The following is a 20,820-nucleotide window of genomic DNA, read 5'->3' as shown; positions in this document are numbered from 1 at the left end:
GGTCTAACATTGTGTGGACCTTGTAATTATACTTTCAGCTCCAAATAACTCCCTGGATCTCTAATATTGCATCTTCCAATGTTGCTTATAAGTGTTGCACAAGTAAAATGGTAGTTGAGATAAGTTTAAATTCCTCCACCAACTTTTCTATGTTTATCCTCTTTGCTACCTCTGGGAGATTCTCTTCCCTCGCAGCTTCTTTGTCTACTTCTATATCTACAGAATAGTTTTAAACATGGTGTAGAGATAGCATTTAACCTACCATAATCACTCTTCAATTTTTCATCTAAGTGGGTGTCAGCCTCAGCCCAGTGGTAGTATTGCCTTAAGTCAGGATTCATGCTTGTGATACAGCTGTTCGAAGAAAGTGCAACAATGTCAGAGATAAAAGCAAAACATTGGAAATAATCAGCAAGTCAGCTGGCATCTGTGGAGAAACAGAATTAATGTTTCAGAATCCTGAATGTCCGACAGAACCAGGAAAAATAAGAAACTGAATATGTTTGAAGTACAGAGAAGGGGAAGGGAGGGAGAAAACAAAGGGAATGTCTGTGAGAGGATGGAGACCAAGAGTGACAAAGTTGGTAGCGGTGGCTGAGAGAGGGTGGTAAAGATTTGATAACTGTAACTGTTCTGCCCAGAGGTTTAGGGCTTTAAATTGTCAGAGATGTTGATCTTCACCTGAGGGGATAGATTGAGGCCTTCTTTTCTCCTGCAGTAAATATAAAAGAACCATGGCAATGCTCAAAGAGTCCTTATTAACATTTATTCTTCAGCCAGCATCACTAAAGCAAATAATATTCAAGAGGCAGGAGAAGCTGGTTATCTGAACTTAATGAATTCAATATTGAGTCCTGAGATCATCTTTCTACCTGTCAGTTTTTCTCTTTCCACAGATGCTACCTGACCTGCTGAGTATTTCCAGCAATTTTTTTGTCAGATTTCTAGCAACTGCTGTTCTCCATCTTACAATGCCAGTATTGATTTCTTTCTAATTGCTTTTATTCATCTTCCTCTATTTACATTCTTCTAGACAAACTGTCTCTCAAGCTGCTTCAAAAGCAATCATGTCACCTCAATGACCTTGGTCTCCACCATATCACAGACGTTCCCTTTGTTCTCTTCTCCCCTCTCTGCAACTTAAAACACACTTGTATTCTCACCTTTCCATTTCTGATGAAGGTCACAGACCTGAAATGTTAACTCTCTACAGATGCTGCCTGACTTGATGCATATCCCAAGCACTATCTGCTTTATTTCATTATCTGTTTGTTTCTTCATTGTTGAGACTTTTCTATGTACAAATTGTTCAATGCTGGTCCTATATTGCAAGTACTAAACTTCAGAAGGTTCACTTTGTCCACAAGATGCTCTGGGACACCTTGATGTAGTGAAACATTCTATACAGATGCAGGATTTTTTCCCTTTCTAACTTTATCAAATTTTAACAAAATGAAGTTAAAATGCAATAGGGATCTCTTAGGTACGGTATCTCACTCTTTTACAATTATGTTATTTGTCTCTTGCTAGCATAAATCATTTGTGTCAAATTATAATTCAAAATACTCCATTTAACTTTAGAATCTAATTTCACATTGAAGAAGAATATGGTAATTGCTCATAATTTTAAATATACTTTGATCCTCTCTAAAAGTATTTACCAACAAATTAACATCCATCACAAGCCAGTACTGGAAGCATTTCATGACTACGGCAGCTGAATGAATGGCATCAGCTTGTTGTTAATAAACTACATTGTTCAAGAGCATAGTTAAATTAAGAAGTCTCATTCAGAAGAACGAGAGGGGATCTTATAGAAACATATAAAATTATGAAAGGGATAGATAAGATTGAGGCAGGAAAGTTGTTTCCATTGGTAGGTGAGACTGGAACTAGGGGACATGCCTGAAGATTCAGGGGAGTAGATTTAGGATGGAGATGAGGAGGAACTGCTTTTCCCAAAGAGTAGTGAATCTGTGAAATTCTCTGCCCAGGGAAGCAGTAGAGGCTACTTCACCAGATATATTTAAGACACAGATACATTTTTGCATAGTAGGGAATTAAGGGTTATGGGGAAAAGGCAGGTAGTTGGATCTGAGTCTACGGCCAGATCAGCCATGATCTTATTGAATGGCGGAGCAGGCTTGACAGGCCAGATGGCCTACTCCTGCTCCTATTTCTTATGCTCTTATGTTCTTTTGATGCCTTAAGCATTGTGATTAGACATCATCTACACTTGCAGCCAAGTACTTGTTGGGAGATGTGAAGATAAATGCCCATGGCTAATTAGAGGAAAAATGCCTATAAAATTTCTCTCATTCCCATCTCTCAATGGTTTCCAGATAGTTTTAAATGCCTTTAACTATTTGGTGTGCCATGTAACTATGCATTAATACCTGTCCAAGCTTGCAGTCAGGATCTTGGCAGCTGTCCAGCAAATGTAATATACTTTCCAACGATTTAGTTTGATAAACGACAAAACTGAAGTCATAAATTGAATTTTGCTCACTGAAACACAAGATTATGATCAAAGGATCCAACTTCAACTGGATGTGTCTGTTTTTGTGTTCATGTATATTTAAAGATTTTGATCATTAATTTATTTACTCATATTAACTGTGTGGCACTATTGATCATCTAGTTTGCAAACTAGGCAACAAGTCAGAATGAAACTTATTTAACTGTGTACTTGTAGCATACTACTCACCACATGTATCTGATGAAATATATGTGATACATATTGATTTTGATATTGGACATTAAGAATAATGTAGCATATTAAAGTTTAAACATTATCAGTTTTGATATACTGTATGCAACTTATTATACTGAGTAGACAAATTGTGAGAATGTTAAATTCCTATTGCCAAAGCAGGGTGTTGACTAATGAGTTAATGTAGTTCAAAACATAGTTGGGAATAGAGATGAATAGCTATGAGGACAGAACTTTTATCTACCTCCACCGTGTGACTATTTCCATAGCTGCATCTCTCAATTTTGATTCCTATCATTATAACTTCAACACTTTGAATTTTTCTCCCTGTTGTGTTTCTTTTGTGTGTGTGTATAATATATCTATATATCTATACATATATATATATATATATATATATCACACACACACACACACTCTTTCCTATTCCTCCCTCAAGCCAAATATCTAGAGGGAGACTTGAAGCTGCAAACCTAATAGCTTCAACATTTGGTGTCTCCTGGAATAGGAAGCTGTCCATATTTTGCCACGCCTAAGGCTTTCAATTTGAGGGAAAATTGTGAGAGATAGGTGAACCCAGGAAAAAGTGGATACATAGCAGCCTTGGGCTTAGTTAGAAGACAAAACCTTCTGACTGGTTATCATAAACAAGAGGTATGAAGCTTTGGCACTCAATCTTTTTATTTATATACCTAGCAAATACATTGGAATAAGGTTTAAGTGATTTCAACATTGTGATCAAATGGACATCGTGTTCAAAATGAAATTTGCAGAATCGATTTATTAACTCTAGAAATCTTCCATCACTGTCACTGATCGCTTTATAGATCAATTTTATGCAACAATACTTGCTAAGTACTTTAATCACCAAAAGTAAGAGTTGATTAATCGGCGCCACAACCTCTCCAATATACTTCTCAAAATAGTTGCTCTTAATTTTATTTCCACTATTCCAATCACTCTTGCTTAAATCTTTGCGTCCTAGGCACTGCAGTGTTTAGCTCACCAGTATTTTTAATGAAATGTTGTGTTGATTAGTTATTTATATCAAAGAGAGTAAAACTAATCTGCAGTCCATAATTCTACTTGACCTCATGCTCTACCTTGTTGTGACCTTGCACCTTATTGCACTGCACTTTCTCTGTAGCTGTGACACTTTACTCTGTACTGTTATTGTTTTTACCTGTACTACCTCAATGCACTCTGTACTAACTCAATGTAACTGCACTGTGTAATGAGTTGACCTGTATGATCAGTTTGTAAGACAAGCTTTTCACGGTACCTCAGTACAAGTGACAATAATAAACCAATACCTTGTCTCCAAGTGATTTGCAGTAGCATTCTTTTGATGTTGCAATAGCAAGATGCCTTAAAGAAGATATAATGAATTGGCTTAAAACATACAAGGGCAAATAGTAAGTATTCTCATTGATTAATTTTATCAATATTATAGGACCAATAGAGGTCAAGCTAAGCATTTAAATCAGTTGCATAATGGGAAATGAAGCTAATACAAACAAGTGAGAAATATTACATAAAATTAACAATTATTGATGATGAAATTGTTCAGTTATAAGAGACCTAGGACTTTAAGTAAAATCAAAACTTGGCAAATCCAATCAATTTAGAGTGGCAATCATAAATCCAATAAAAGTTAAATGACATTACCTAACCAAAGTATGATCAAATTGTACAGTGCATGCTGTTATGGTCACCACACCATAGGAAGGATGAGGTTGTGCTGGAGAAACTGCAGAGGAGAATCACCAGGATGTTGCCTGGATTGGAGAACTTTAATGATGGTGAGAGATTGGATAGGCTGGGTTTGTGTTTTTCTGGAGCTAAGGAGGCTGAAAATTGTATGGGCCATAGGGATATATATTAAAAAAAAGCAGCACAGGTTTGAAGCACAGCATAGAAGGGTACGGACCTAATGTGGGTAAATGGGATTAGCGTAGGTGGGCAAAGAGGTCAGCATGGACATGGTAGGACAAAGGGCCCGTTTCTGTGCTGTACAACTCCATGTACCGTGCTCTGTACTATCCACACTATGGCTATCTACAAACTCTCTGTACTTTTGCAGATGTTCCATTGGGAACCTGCAGGATGAAACCAGCTCCAATCACAGTTACAAGATCCTGCATAAGAGGAGAATCCCATCATAAGAGGAGGACCAGCAAAAGCTTCTTGTTAATTTATTAAAAGCTAATCCAGCAATTAAATTTGAAAAATTATTAAAAATGCAAGGTGACTCCAGACAGAAGAATGAAATTATAATGTGATTACTTAAATCAGATTATCATGTCTGCAATCAGACCTGGTTAATTGCCAGATATTTCACATGTTGAATCTCAGTGAGTGCACAGCAATACTGGTGAAATATTTTTATTTGCTCAAGTTATTACTACAAGGTTACTATGGATTAGGTACTAAAAGGAGCATATGGGTAAAATGTGTTTTCTAAAAAAAACAGATTACATTGAAGTCACTTTTCAATTTAGCCAGATCTCCACCTTCCTTAAATATTCAAAGTAGAGTGTAAAACATCACTGTAAATACCTGAAAGAAAAAAAATAATATTGCTTTAAAATCTAACTAATAAAACACACAAGCTTGAAATACTCAGATCTGGCAAGATAAGGACTATCATCAGAACTCAGAAAAGGCAGAGGTAAAATAAGTTTTAGCTTTGGCATGGAGTGGCGGGGCAAGTGCGAGGTGGTGAGAATACAAAAATGAGAGTTTATGATGGGTGAAGGGCACAAGAGATTAAATGACAAATGGGGTGATGGAGCTGGGTGAAAGAAGGTGGTAAATGCATTGTGGATAACAAAAAGAACATCTGGAGGAAGTGTAAACGGGACAAGACATGAACATCTACAATAACCAGCAGAGAATAAAAATAAAAATATTTAAAAGAAGTCTCAGATTGCTGGAAATGAGATACAAAGGGTGCACTTGCTGAAGATCCAAAATTATTGAATTCCACATTGTCCAGAAGGCTGTCATGTGCCTTGTCAGATGACAATCTGATGTTCCTCAGGCCTGTGTTCAGATTTATTAGAATATAGCAGATCATCAGTAGAAAAGGTCAGCAAGGGAATGAGTTGGAAAATTGAAGTGACAGCTAACTGAAGGTTAGATTCATGCTTATGGATGGAAGAGAGGTGCAACATGGTCAGCCACAGTTTATCTGCTTTCCCCAATGTAGAAGAGACCATATTATGAGCAGTAAATGAAATGTGCTAAACTAGAACTAAATCACTAATTCATCGGAGACTTGAGAAGGAAGGAGGTAAAAGGGTAGGTGCTGCATAGGAAGGTGCAATGGGAAAAGCAGTAGGTATTGATGAAGATGGAGTTGGGAACCAGTGTGACCAGGACAGAATTCTGCGTGAGGAAAATGGAAAATATATCTTTGGGATGGCATCCAATGGATGTGGAGGTGGGCACGGTAGAAGGTGAAGATGAGGGGAGCCCTATCCTTGTACTGGGAGGTAGGAGGAGTGAGAGTAGGTGAAGGAAAATAGAACACAATTGACAGGCTGTGATTATTAGATCGCTGCAAACATGCAGCAGGTGAACATGAGATTTTTTTTAAGGATGTTTACCTTTTAAAGTCAGTTAATGCCCTGTATTTTTTAACCAAGGCATATAAAACTATGATCTGGCATTTGAATTAGATAATGTTGCTTTTAGTAGTACCATGGATATTGATATCAATTGTGAATTGCAAAGTAGCAAGCCTCACTTTACATGTCAAATTGGACTCCATGGTTCAGTGCATGCATGCCAAAAATATGATGAGACTGTGACATCAGTTCTTGTGTCTTACAGGTTTAACAATCGCTCTACATATTGTGCTTCATTAACGCAGGTAACATAATGTGTGAACCATGCAAAGGAAATCTGGTCCACAGACACAATGTGTGAATCATGCACAGGAAACCTAGTCCCCAAACACAATGTATGAACTATACACAGGAAACCTGTCTGAACAACAGCAACCCACTCCCTTTCCTCACCCAGCATATAACCTGCACTATTTAAAGAGCTCCTCGATAATTTTAGGCTTGTTGGGTTTGCATGGGAGAAGAGTTCTTGAGAAGGAGAAGCTGATAACTGGTGTATCGATATTTCAGTGGAAGAAAGGAAATTACAGTGGTATGAGAGAGGAGTTGGCCCAAATTGATTGGAAGAGTAAGCTGGCTGGAGGGACGGCAGAGCAGAAATGGAAGGAATTTCTACAAGTAATAAGGAAAATGCAGGATAGATATATTCCAAGAAAAAAGGTTTTGAATGGAAAAAAGGCACAAATGTGGATAACGAGAGAGGTGAACACTAAAATAAAAGCAAAAGGGAGGGCATACAAGGAAGCAAAAATTAGTGGGAAAACAGGAGACTGGGAAACTTTTAAAAACCTGCAGAAAGAAACTAAGAAGGTCATTAGGAAAGAAAAGATGAATTATGAAAGGAAGTTGGCAGATAACATTCGAAAGGATACTAAGAGGTTTTTTAAATATATAAGGAGTAAAAGAGAGACACGGGTTGATATAGGACCAATCGATAATGGTGCGGGAGAGATTATAATGGATGATAAAGAAATGGCAGAAGAACTAAATGAGTATTTTGCATTGGTCTGCACTGTGGAGGACATCAGCAATATACCAGTTAGTCAGGGGTCTCACGGAATGGAACTGAGTTCAGTTAAGATTACTAGAGAGAAGGTGCTAGGAAAACTAAATGGGCTAAAGACTGATAAGTCTCCCGGACCGGATGAGGGGCATCTCTGGGTTCTGAAGGAGGTGGCTTTAGAGATAGCAGAGGCATTGGTGATAATTTTCCAGGAATCGATAGACTCTGACATGGTTCCGGAGGACTGGAGGGTCGCAAATGTAGTTCCGCTGTACAAGAAAGGTGGGAGGCAGCATAAAGGAAATTACAGACCTATTAGTCTGACATCAGTGGTGGGAAAGTTATTGGAATCGATCCTCAAGGATGGGGTTATGGAATACCTAGAGGTGCAAGGCAAGATAGGTCCTAGCCATCATGGTTTCGTGAAGGGAAGATCCTGCCTGACCAACCTATTGGAGTTTTTTGAAGAAATCACAGGTAGGGTGGATAAGGGGGAGGCCGTAGGTGTTGTGTATTTAAACTTTCAAAAGGCCTTCAACAAGGTGCCGCATAACAGACTGATTAATAAGATGAGAGGTCATGGAATTACAGGTAGGATAACAGAATGGGTGGAGCATTGGCTGGTTGGCAGGAAGCATAGGGTGCGAATAAAAGGATCTTGTTCTGGTTGGCCTCCAGTTACTAGTGGTGTTCCGCAGGGGTCGGTGTTGGGGCCGCTTCTTTTCACCTTGTACATTAACGATTTGGATAATGGAGTAAATGGTTTTGTGGCTAAGTTTGCGGATGACACCAAGATAGGTGGAGGAGTAGAGAGTATTGAGGAGACAGGAAGGTTGCAGAGAGACCTAGATAGTTTAGGAGAATGGGCAAGGAAATGGCAGATGAGATTCAATGTTGAGAAATGTGCAGCTGTACACTTATGAAACAGGAATAAACAGGCAGATTATTATCTAGAAGGAGAGAAAATTCAAAGTACAGAAGTACAAAGGGACTTGGGGGTACTCGTGCAGGATACCTTAAAGGTTAACCACCAGGGTTGGATCGGTGGTAAAGAAAACGAATGCTATGTTGGCATTCATTTCGAGAGGTATAGTGTATAAAAGTAAGGAAGTGTTGATGAGGCTCAACGGGGCACTAGTGAGGCCTCATTTGGAATACTGTGTGCAGTTTTGGGCCCCATATCTTAGGAAGGATGTGCTGATGTTGGAGAGGGTTCAGAGGAGATTTACGAGGATGATTCCCGGAATGAAAGAGCTTACGTATGATGATCGTTTGTTGGCTCTTGGACTGTATTCACTGGAGTACAGGAGAATGAGAGGGGACCTCATAGAAGCATTTAAAATGTTGGAAGGACTGGACAGAGTAGATGTGGCCAAGCTGTTTCCCTTGGTGGGTGAGTCCAGGACCAGAGGGCACAATCTTAGAATTAAAGGGTACAGGTTTAAATCAGAGATGAGGAAAAATTTCTTTAGCCAGAGGGTGGTGAATTTGTGGAATTCCTTGCCCTATACAGCAGTGGAGGCCAGATCATTGGAGGTGTTTAAGGAAGAGATAGATAGATATATCTAATTAGTCAGGGTATTAAGGGATATGGGGATAAGGCCGGAAATTGGGGTTAGAATTTTTTTTTGCCCCCCCCCCCACCCCCAATTTCTCATTTCTTTTTCTTTTTTCCCTTTTCTTTGGAGCAGACTCGATGGGCCAAATGGCCTACTTCTGCTCCCTTGTCTTGTGATCTTGTGAACCAGTCAGTAGAATTTTATGCAATTTATTATGGAAAGCTTGGATGAGATAGGTTGAGATAAAGGGTGCCTTGGTTAGTTATAGTTAAACTCTTCAGTACTACAAGTTGGAGAAGATGGCCTTACCAGAGGCAGACAGGGGTAGAGGAAGAGAAGATCACTGAGCAGAATAGCCTGAACTCTAAGAGTCTTCCATGAGTAACAATCCTTTGTTTATCTACCCAGAAGTAACATACTTGTAAGGTAAGATTATTCCACAGAGGTGATCACTTAGGCAGAGTTCCAGCTGCCTAGACCACTCTGTAGCAAATTGGAAATCATGATCCACTACTTGACCTCAGGATTGGAATTGGTTTATTATTGTCACTTGTACCAAAGTACAGTGACAATCATGTCTTGCAAACCATTCATACACAGTGCATTGAGGTAGTACAAGGTAAAATACAGAATGCAGAATAAAGTGTAACAGCTACAGAGAAAGTGCAGTGCAGGTAGACAACAAGGTGCAAAGTCATAAGGAGGTAGATTGTGAAGTCAAGAGTCTATTTTATCGTACTAGGGAACTGTTCAATAATAGCCGGATAGAAGCTGTCCTCGAGCCTGGTGGTATGTGCTTTTAGGCTTTGTATCTTCTGCCTGATGGGAGAGGGGAGAAGAGTGGGTGGGGTCTTTGATTATGCTGGCTGCTTTACTGAGGCAGCAAGAAATATAGACAGAGTCCATGGAGGGGAGGCTGGTTTCCGTGATGTGCTGAACTGTGTCTACAACTCTCTGGTGTTTCTTGCAGTCATGGGCAGAGCAGTTGCCATACAAAACTGTGATGCATCACAGATAGGATGCTTTCTATGGTGCATTGATAAAAATTGGTGAGTGTCAAAGGGGACATGCCAAATTTCTTTAGCCTCCTGAGCAAGTAGAGGTGCTGGTGAGCTTTCTTGGCCATGGCATCTAGGTGTTGGACCAAGACAGACTATTGGTGATGTTCACTTCTAGGTACTTGAAGCTTTCAACCCTCTCGACCTCAGCACCGTTGATGTAGACAGGAGCATGTGCACTGCCTCCCTTCCTGAAGTCACTGACCAACTCTTTTGTTTTGGTGACATTGAGGGAAAGGTTATTGTCATGATACCATGCTACTAAACTATCTCCTTCCTGTAGTCAGACTCATCATTATTTGTGATACGGCCCACTATGGTGGTGTCATCTGCAAACCTGTAGATGGAATTAGAACAGAATCTGGCCATGCAGTCATGAGTGTATATGGAGTAGAGTAGGGGGCTGAGGACACAGTGTTGAGAAGAATCGTGCCAGAGATGTTGTTTCCTATTCTTACTGATTGCGGTCTGTTGGTCAGGAAGTCAAGGATCCAGTTGCAAGAGTCCCAGGTCTTGGAGTTTGGCGATGAGTTTGCTTGGAATTATAGTATTGAAGGCTATTGGCCACCCCAAGAGTTAGCTAAAACAGTGTCAAAGGCAAGGTCATGGCATTACACACATGGTTCCTTCATAACATTAGGACTTGCACACATTCCCCCCCAAGGGCTAGAAAATTCAAGTTCCTATGCTGATGTCTACAATATGTTCCAGTTTGTAGCCCAATGCTGTATTAGGGGGTTCAGTGCTCCCTAAGGGAATACATCACATCCACCGTGGAGCACTATATAGTGCAAGCTTACAGGTTTGTCAATATAGCAGGATTCCTCATGGATGATTAAACTGTACCCTCCTAGTTTAAGTGTGTCACAGAGGAATGTCAAACTACTTAGGAATACATAGGATTGGTTTCTAGAAACTTAACCTCCATTGTCAGTGCTAAATGCACTATAGAGCAATGCTGCCCTCTGCTTCAGAAATTTGGTTTCACTGACATCAACATTAACCATAACATAGTTGCTACTATATGGCATGTTTAGCACTGCTGAATGGGGATGAATTTCCAGGCATATCACTCCCTTGATGTTCAAATGGTTTGCGACATTTTTAAACAGCATGTAATCAGTAAGCTCCTGTGATTCATTTATCGTCAGGCAGTCAGCTCTCCAAAGGAATGGAGCACAAATGAGAAGAAAGTTTTGTTATAATTTTATGGGGCTTTGAGGCCACAGTTACAGTAAAGTTTTGACTCTGTATTTAATGAAGGTCATACTTGCCTTGGAGGCAGTACAGAGCAGGTTCGCTGGAATGATTTCTGGGGTGAAGGTGTGCTTTTACAAGGAAAGATTGAATAGATTGGTCTACACTGGAGTTTAGAAAATCAGGAGTGGTTTTCATTGAAACATTAGATCCTGGAAGGGCTTGGTAGGTGGTTGAGGTGGGCACATTAGCAACATTTAAAAGCTAGTTAGCTAAGTACGTAGATAAGAGAGGTTTTGAAGGAAATGGAACTAGCTCGCTGGGCAACATAGTCGGCATGGATGAGTTGGGCTGAAGGGCCTGTGATGAGCGTTACAAGGATGTTTCACTTGGGGATTTACAACTTGGGGCAACAGTATTGGACTAAAGGGACACGATTTAAATGAGGGGGGAGTGAAATGATGAGTGTTTGAATTTTTGAGTTTCTCGAATTCAGACAATTCTGGATGCCATTTTATCAGGTACATTCAAGGCTAAGACTGATTTTTTGATAATAGGGGAAATCAAGAGTTATAAGGATTAATCAGGAAAGTGAATATACAACCAAAAATCAGATCAGCTATGATCTTCCTGAATGGGTCAAGAGACTATATGACCTGTTATTTCTTATATTCTTGTATAATGACAGCTATGCAGCCATGTGGAATATTTTGGAGATAACCATCAGGGTCTTCTGGTATATGTTCCAAATCTTCACTCAATCTTGGAATGTTCTTCAGTATGTTCCAGAGACTCTTGCTACATGTTTCGTAAGCTCTTTATTATGTATCGGCACAAGCAAAATTGAAGGAGAGGATGAAGGAGGCGCATGATGGTGATTAAGCTAGGAGAGAGTGTGCTGTGCTGTCTTTCTGTTCAGTTGAGGAACCCATTCTGTTTAACTGTGGCTCAACTAAGCATTCCAATGTTCTCTCACAGTAAGATATGGGCAATATTCTGCTTGGGACTGGTCAGTAACATTTTATAGCTGTATCACACAAGTGCCAGGCAACGACCATTTCCCCTTTATATCTGACAATAGCATTGCCAAACTCCCCATTATCAACAGTCTGGGGATCAGCATCAAGCAGAAACTAACATGCAAAAACACGATACTCTAGCTGGTAGAATTCTGAAAATAAAAATACAGAAAATGCAAGAAAATACATAGCAGGTTGAGCAGCACCTTTCATCAGACCCTCATTTTTGTGGCTATAAAAGTGCATGTTGGGGGCTTGGCACTGTGTAGTGAGGAGCTGGGTTCTTAACTTCACAAAGCCTTTGCACTGTCTGGATGACTGTTGCTCCAACTAAATGAAACAAACTTAACTTCATTTTAGACCCCTGTCAACTATCTTGAAGAAAAAAATGGGAAGGTTAGGACAATATCAACTGCTCAGTGCTACAAAGAGCACAGATGAAGTATGGAAATCACAAAGGTGAAGTTAAGAAAGAATTAGGAAGGAAAAGAGGGTGTATGAAAAAAACATTGTCAGAAAGTTCTAGGAAACCTCAGGCAGAGATTAAGATCTTGCATCTGTTTTCACAATGAGGATGATGATACAGGATTGCAGAAGAAGAGTGTGAAATACTGGAAATAATTAAGGGAAACGGAGTAAAAATTACAGAGCTTTATCTTTAACTGAGTAAATCACCTGGCCCATGTAAAATGTTCTTGAGACATTCCAAAAAGAGAGGGAATAACAGAAGTTCAGACCTTCATTCTTTAAACCCCCTTGGCGATGTTGAAAAGGCTGAGTGCAGTGCCCACTGCTGCTCTCTGTATTTTTCATAGGGTTGTCACATGGTTACGATCATATTCGTTGGACCTCGCTCTGCTTCAGGGAGCAACTCTTTGGCTGCTGGGGAGGGGGGAGATGGTTGAGGCGACCCTGGCAATGACTTTGCCTGAGGCAGACAGCAAGGAGACCCATCTGCACTTCTTAGTAGGTCGTCTCCTTTGTTGAAGATAATTGCAAATATGGCATTTCTGAGATCTCCTGGAATATCCTCCTCTTCCCAGACGTGAGGCTGTGAATTTATTACTGAAGTTCTTCTTTGCAATGTTTTAGGATTTCAGCAGGGATACAGTCCATTCCCAAGACCTTGATATTTTTGAGTGGGGATGTCGCGTTCTCAAAGACTTGTTGGTTAGTTGAGGCAGCAAGGCCCGGATCAGCTGCTGTGGAATGGAGACAAGTGCGCTTGCGTCAAGGACAGAATTGATGAGGTAATTCTATTTAATGTTGATCACATGAATAATGAAGTATAGCTCCTGTTAGAAACCAAAATTCTTGCATGTGTGTACAGGAAGAAGTTAGCTATGTAATTCTAAATAAATTGAAAGAGATGGTGCCAGAACACTGGAAATTGCTAATATACCATTATTCAAAAAGAGGTTGGCTGATGAAATACCAACATCAGCAGTGAACAAATTACTGGAAAAAAAACTGAGGGACAGCATAAATCCTTTTCAGAACAGGCTTTTAAAGAAGAACAGTATGGACTAATTTGATTGAATTTCTCGGTGATAGGCAGGTTCGGTGAAGGTTGACCAGTTGATGTAACCTGTGTGGATTTTTGCAAGGCATTTAACAAAGTCCAACTGATCAGAAAATAAAAAGCCAAGGGATCCAAGTGAAATTGGCAAGTCAGACAACAGTGGCTCTGCAGCAGGAAGCAAAGGGTAATGTTCTGAAGCATACTGGATAACTGTATGCGGTGAAGTTCTGCAAGGGTGGATTTGGACTTCAAATGTAGGGACCTTGATTAAGAAGTCTTCAAATGATAAAATTGGCAATGTAGTCATAAGAAGTGTGAGATGATACATTTGGAGAAGGCAAAGAAGGTGAGGGAATACACAGTTAAATGGTGGGGAATTAAGAAGTGAAAAGGAACAGAGAATCTTAAGTGCATATCCACAGATCCCTGAACTACTGGTGATCTTGAAGATATTCAATTCTTTTCTTGGCTGAAGCATATAATACAAGACCACAGAAGCTGTGATAGAGCTTCAGAGAAGAGTTGCATACAGTGCTTCAGCTGTGACCTAACATTTCTGAAGGATATGATAGTACGAGGAAGGTGGCAGGGCTGTTTGAGGATGTTACCAGGGCAGTAGAGATGTGGAGAGATTAGCTCGTGTGGCATTAACATAGAACATAGAAGAGTACAGCACAAGAACAGGCCCTACACTGCTCAGCGCATTCTAGCACCCACCACTCCGTGTGTAAAAAAAAAACTTGTCCTGCGCATCCCCTTTGAACTTTCCCCCTCTCACCTTAAATGCATGCCCTCTAATATTAGACATTTTGGCCCTGGGAAAAAAGATACCAGCTATCTACTCTATGCCTCTCATAAATTTATAAACTTTTATCAGGTCCCCCCTCAGCCTCTGCCGCTCCAGAGAAAACAAGTTTGTCCAACCTCTCATAGCAGATGCCCTCTCATCCAGGCAGCATCTTGCTAAACCTCTTCTGCACCCTCTCCATGGCCTTCCTACAATGGGGCGACCAGAACTGAATGCAATACTCCAGATGCGGCCTAACCAGAGTTTTATAAAGCTGCAACATAACTTCCTAACTCTTATACTCAATGCCTCAACTAATGAAGGCAAGCGTGCTGAATGCCACCTTTACCACCCTATCTACTTCCATGGCCACTTTCGGTGAGCTATGGACTTGGACCTCAAGATCCCTCTGTACATCAATACTGTTAAGGGTCCTGCCATTAACCAAATACTTTAAGATATTTACTTAAGCTATTTACTTATTAGTCACATGTACATCGAAACACACAGTGAAATGCATCTTTTTGCATTACTGAGGATGCGCTGGGGGCAGCCCACAAGTGTCGCCACTCTTCCGGCACTAACATAGCATGCCCACAGCTCCTGACCTGAACGTCTTTAGAATGTGGGAGGAAACCCACGCAGACACAGAGAGAATGTACAACCTCCTTACACACAGCGGCAGAATTGAACCCAGGTCGCTGGCACTGTAATAGCGTTACGTTAACTGCTACACTACCGTGCCCTTACATTAGACCTCCCAAAGTACAACACCTCACATTTGCTTGCATTAAACTCTGGGTTATTTTCTACGAACAGAGAAAACCAAAAAGGTGTATAAAGTTATGAAAGGCTTAGAAAGGATCCCTTGACAGAGAAGTCTTTGATAGGGAGACACAACTTTACGTGGAAGATTGCATTGGAAAGATTTTTTCTTTTTCCGAGATACTGATGGATCTTAAATTTGCTGCTCGAAAGGGCAGTTGAGACAGTAATCTTCATCACATTTTAAGTACCTTGGGTGTCATAATCTTTAACACCATAGACTGAAAGCTCATAGTAGGATTAGCCAAAATATCGCTTTTGCCCAGTGTATGCATGATGGGGCATTAACCTAGTCCCCAATCTGCCTCCTCAAATGAATGTAAGTATTCTATGGCACCATTGTGACAAGACCTTTACTCCTCTTCTGAAGAGGTGCATGAGGACAGAGCAACTGAAAAGGTAACATTCAATTTAAAAAGAAGAGGGTAGGGGAGGAGATAGTTCAGGACAGTCCAAACGTGGGTTAAAAGAGCAGAAGACCAGTGAGAGTGTCTGTTCTTCGTATCCAGGAAGGAGCCATATTTAGGATAAAGGAATGTACCCACTGGTGATGAATCTCAGTCCTAGGTCACTGTCCTTTGCCTATCACCTTCAGCTGATTAATCAATTACTCTCTTATCTTCATAATGTCAGAGTGGAGATATTTGCTGACCACTGCATAGTGTTCAGTTCCATTTGGGACACTGCAGATAACGGTCTGCAAGACAAGTTTTGCACTGTACCTTGGTACATGTGACAATAAGAAACCAATTATACTTCCACAATGAAGCAGACCATGCTTGTGTATGGCAAGATCTTGACACCATTTCAGGTTTGGGCTGATGTGCAGTGCAAATGTTACTTAAGTGCCAGGCAATGATCATCTCCAAAGAGGGCAAGTTTAATCATTCACCCCTCACAATAAATGATACTTTGATCATCAAAATCCTGGGGTGGCTCATCATTGACCAGAGACTTCATTGGACCAGTCACATAAGCACTGCGGCTACAAGAACAGGGAATTCTGCTAGGCATTCTGAAGCAATGCCCGATCTTCACATTCCTTAAAACCTTTCCACAATCAACAAGGTAGAAGTATGATGAATTTCCTGAATGAATGCAGCTCCAATTATACTCACGAAGCTCAACATCATGGCAAAGTAGCCCACTTGATTGGCACCCACTCCACCCCTTTGTACACTCACACCTCCACTACCTATGTTTTACGCAAGTTATGTGCATCATCTAGGAGTTACGCTGTAGCAACTTACTTAACATTGAAATTAACACTTTATACAGGAAAACTTTTAAATTCTAATTAATTTGGTTCACTGTCTATTTTTCCTATTCTGCTTTGTTTACTTTATCTCTATAAATTTAAGGGCATTTTTTAATTACAGCTGTTGCATATGTACAAATCTCACCTTTGTATTTATTCTTATCACACCGCCAAGATGGTAAAATTAAGAGGACTTGATGTTTTTAATTTAAGAATTATCAGTGATAAAACAGTGCCAAGAATAGCTCCCTCCAAACCTCAATGTACAAACAGGATAAACAGAAACAAATGCATTTGGTTGTCTGATTTTCAATAGCAGTATCGAGTACACACATATAGCTCCAGAGCCAAACAGCCAAACTATTCTGGAGGATGTAGAAAATGAAGTGTCAAGAACACTGCTGAATGTTTATTACTCAGCAGTAATTTTCAAAGTAGGTTTTGAACTATCAAAAACTATTAGATTTGTTGAACAAATTGTTTAAGCATAGAATCTGAGATCCAGTAGATAATGCAAGAAATGATGTAATGCAAGTGTAATGCAAGCTCTTTTATTCACTTTTGTATTTTTTTTCTATTTGCAATTTGTTTGCTAGAAGTGTCTCATGTGAAGTTTAACAACTAAACCATTCGATTTGTTAGAATGACTATGCTTTATATGAATATCCCTGCAACATACAAATTGAGCCAAGAATAGGTAAAGATATGCTTGGAGATGGAAGGTTATCTTTTAAAAAAAATACAATGAAAGTATGTGCAAAATTTTAATCTCTCCCCACAATGTAATAGATTTAACAAAATGTTTTATTTTTTTTAAACCATAACACATATATATTTTGCAAAGTATGCTAAAAATGCAATGAACCTAGTGTTCATTCTTATCCAATATTACATCTTTTTAATAATGTAATAAATCTCAGACTGTGGCTCACTGGTGTTTGTTAGAAAAAATGATGCTCTGCTATAGTCACATTAATTAATTCTGGCCATGTACAATTAGAAGGTGTAATTTCATCCTCATTCCTAATGAATGTGTTCCACCAATCAGTAAGTACAGAACTAGGCTTGGTTCCACCAAGTTCAGCCAGTTTATTCCCACAAACTGTTCTAGTGGGAGGAGGAGAAGAAATGTCCTTTACACAAAAATGCAAGAAAATAAGAGCAGGAGTAGGCCACTCAACCCCTCAAACCTACCCCCACCATTCAATATGATCATGGCTGATCTATTCTGGCCTCGACTCCTCTTCTGTGTCAGTTCCCATACACCCCTTAATTCCTCAATCTTTCAAATATTCATCTATCTCCACCTCCAGGGCAGAGTTCCAGAGATTCACTACCCTCAGAGCAGGAATTTCTATGGACCTTAGGTTTAAATGACCAGCCCCTTATTTTGTAATTATGTTTCCTCGTTTGTGATTCTCCCACTAGTGAAAACATCTCAACATCTACCCTGTCAAGCCCCTTCACTTAAACTTACAAAATCTGATGTCACCCCTCATCCTTCTAAACTCCAAGGAATACAGATCCAAACCATCAAGCTTTTCTTGTTAAGACAAACACAGTATTCCAGGTGTGGCCTCACCAACAACCTGTAAAACTGTAACAAAACCTCCCAATTCTTAAACTCCAACCCCTTCGCAATAAAGGCCAACATGCCGTTTGCCTTCTTACTAATTGAATTTGCCTAACTTTTTATAATTCATGCACAAAAACACCTAGATCCCTCTTAACTTCACACATTTACAATCTCTTTCCACTTAGATAATAAGCTGCCTTTTGATTCTTCCTACTGAGGTGCATGACCTCACACTTACCCTGGTTGACCTCCATTTGCCAGGCTTTCACCCAATCACTCGATCTATCTTGGTCCTGTTACAGAATCACAATGTCCTCATCACAACATGCCCTTCCACTTATTTTTGTATCATCAGCAAACTTGGAAACCTTGCATTTCGTTCCCTCCTCTAGATCATTAATGTAAGTAATAAACAATTGAATGCCAAGAACCAAGAGACCCAGGAAGTCTTTCTTAAGAAACACTATTGGTAGGAGGTAGCCACCGAGTTCACAGCTGAAGAGCTGCAGTGACAACCTGGATACAATGCAGTTACTCAGTGAATGTATCATCAACCCTCCTCTTCAAACAATCTGCCCATTTGCCTTGCACTGTTCCATGCCAGCTACCTCCACCATTCACTGTTAACAACTTAGCAAGACTGGAACCTAACAATCAGATGCCCATATTTTGTCAAATCTTTATCACCACTTGCACCCAAACTCATACCCAGAGCAGTCAGATGAAGCCTTTGGTGCAATCTACAGATGAAGGCTGATTGGCCTGCAGAACACGATGATTAGAGCATTGTCACCCTCACCTGAAAAACTCTGTGAAACATTAACAATCACACCTATGGCTTTACGTGGAACATGAAGCTAATTCTTTCCAGCATGGCAGTGGTGGTTGTATCTATTTGCAACGCTTGCATGCCTAACCACTATGCAGTATCTGATGGCTGAGCTCTTGCCTTCCACTGCAGCACAGGCAGAAACCAATGTTGCAATGAAAACTCTAAAATCTAGTTTGCAAGTTCAGTTTGTTGCCATGCTGGTTTAGACTGCTGTCATAATGGCTCTGAACATCTGTATTCAGTGTGCCAAACACCTCAGCAACACATCCTCTGACAGGTTACTACAACAACAAAAACACTTTTACAGAAGCGTGGCAGCAACTCTGTGGATGCTAAATCAGCTACTCTGTCAGGTAAAGCTTTGCGATTTGAGCACTGACCTCTTGCCAGTGTCTTTGCTATTGCTCGAAAGACAGCTATCTTAGGCTGCTGCCTAAGATGGTGCAATTTGAGACCAAGTTCTCTAGGTCCAGAGAGATTTGAAGTCATCCTTCTTGACCATTTACAACCTCCTCCAATGCAAGAAGGGAGCCTTACGTTGCTGCAGAGGCAGAACAATCGGATACACACAGAAGAGTTTGATCCAGAAAAAGGGGGACGAGCAGAACTTTTCCCCCCAGTTAGGACATTCTGTGACTTGGAGGTTACTATAAAAGTGCTGGTGTACCCATATGATTGCTGCTCTTACCCTTTTAAATTCTAGAGATCCTAGATATGGCAAGTGCTGTTGAAGAAGCCCTGCAAAGTTGATGCCATCCATTGTGCAGGTGGTTTCAATGGCAGATATTTTGATGCGAGTGCCATGAATGAAATTGAGCTTCTTCATTATGAGTGGAATTATATTCAAACAGGTAAATGGAAAACATTTTTCAGAAAGCTTGAGCTGGTCTCCTTCCAGCACGTGGAGAAAATTCTTTACTGTGTTTGGAGTTCCATTTGTCCAGGCTCCATTCTAGTACTATCTCCTACACTGCAGATGGCAGAAAGGATTTGCCGAGTTGGGTGAGTGTCTCACTGAAGAATACTCTGACTCGGACTCTGACCTGTCTGTCCAGGTAAGTTTCTGATTAATGAAGATCCCAAGATGTTTTTTAGGTGGGGGCAGGAGCCAGGGGTGTTAAGTAACGGTATTGTCTTTGAAATATGGAGGGGAAGTATTTAAACCCTCTCAAATACTGGAAATGGTCACTGTCAAGCATTTGTGTAACATGAATGTAACTTGCCACTTACCAGCCCAAACTGGAACAATGCCCAGATAAGGTAATAGATGGGCACACAAGGTTGTGGTGAACAGCATATCTAGAAGAGGCCTCTTGTTTACACCTCTTGGCCTTATAATGCTCATGTTCTTCTTTTTCCTCCTCTCCTGGTGAAGTGCTGCAGTGTAATGATGTCCTCAAATACAGATGGGATTATATAGGTTACAGCAGAAGATGGCAAAGTGAGAAATCTCTGAAATGTATTGCAGTATAATCCCAGAGCAATCCAGGTAGTGGCATCCTTGAACATAAATTCCAATGATTGCTTTCCAATGTTGTAGGATGCTCAATAGCTTTTGTTATAGGAGTGCTTAACTGCATTTACTGGAGTTCTAGCTGGTGTCTGGTGTGCAGAATTAAGGTGATAAGACTCTTGTCTGCTAAGAGCCACACATTGATCTGGTATGCTGGCTGAACTATGGTGAGCGCAGTCTAGGAATGAAAGAATCATGTGAGAGACTTCACTGCATTGCACGTGCCATATTTTTTTGGCTGTGCTTCAGGCTAACTGAGCTTTCAGGAAGCAAATCTGCTTGTAGTTAGAATTCCTGAACAGATCAAGGTTCCTGGGTGAAGCTCT

Source organism: Pristis pectinata, chromosome 4 (assembly GCF_009764475.1).
Source record: "Pristis pectinata isolate sPriPec2 chromosome 4, sPriPec2.1.pri, whole genome shotgun sequence".
Classification (NCBI taxonomy): Eukaryota; Metazoa; Chordata; class Chondrichthyes; order Rhinopristiformes; family Pristidae; genus Pristis; species Pristis pectinata.
The sequence above is the reverse complement of the archived record's forward strand: the minus strand, read 5'-3'. Positions refer to the sequence as shown.